Below are 446 nucleotides of genomic sequence, written 5' to 3'. Positions count from 1 at the left end.
GTGTGTGTGTGTGTGTGTGTGATTGTTTGTTTGTGTGTGAACTCTACAGAGCAATCAGTGAGTTCCAAAGACGGTGAACCTAATTTATAACAATCAGTGCTCTACTTATGAGACTACTTATGCCCTGTCTTTTGTTGTCTGTTGTCTGTCCTGTCCCTTGTCTGTCTTAAATACTCTACTTTAAGTAGTAATTGCACTTTATGTATAGTTTGTTATGTGTGTGCCCTAAAATGTAGCCTGTCTCGTATGTCGTTTTTATATAATGTTGTTTTTTATAGGTTTTATATGTGTAACACCACTTGTCCCACGGTGGAATGTTGTTTTGTACATGATTGAAATGACAATAAAACCAACTTGACTTGACTAGACTTAACTGCCCTCTGTAACTGGTGGGAGTGGCTTGAGAGTGGCCTCGTAGGGAAGCAAGGCAAGTGCATTTTGGGAGT

The sequence above is a fragment of the Etheostoma spectabile genome, chromosome 9 (assembly GCF_008692095.1).
Source record: "Etheostoma spectabile isolate EspeVRDwgs_2016 chromosome 9, UIUC_Espe_1.0, whole genome shotgun sequence".
In the NCBI taxonomy this organism is placed as follows: domain Eukaryota; kingdom Metazoa; phylum Chordata; class Actinopteri; order Perciformes; family Percidae; genus Etheostoma; species Etheostoma spectabile.
Note: the sequence above shows the minus strand (reverse complement) of the source record.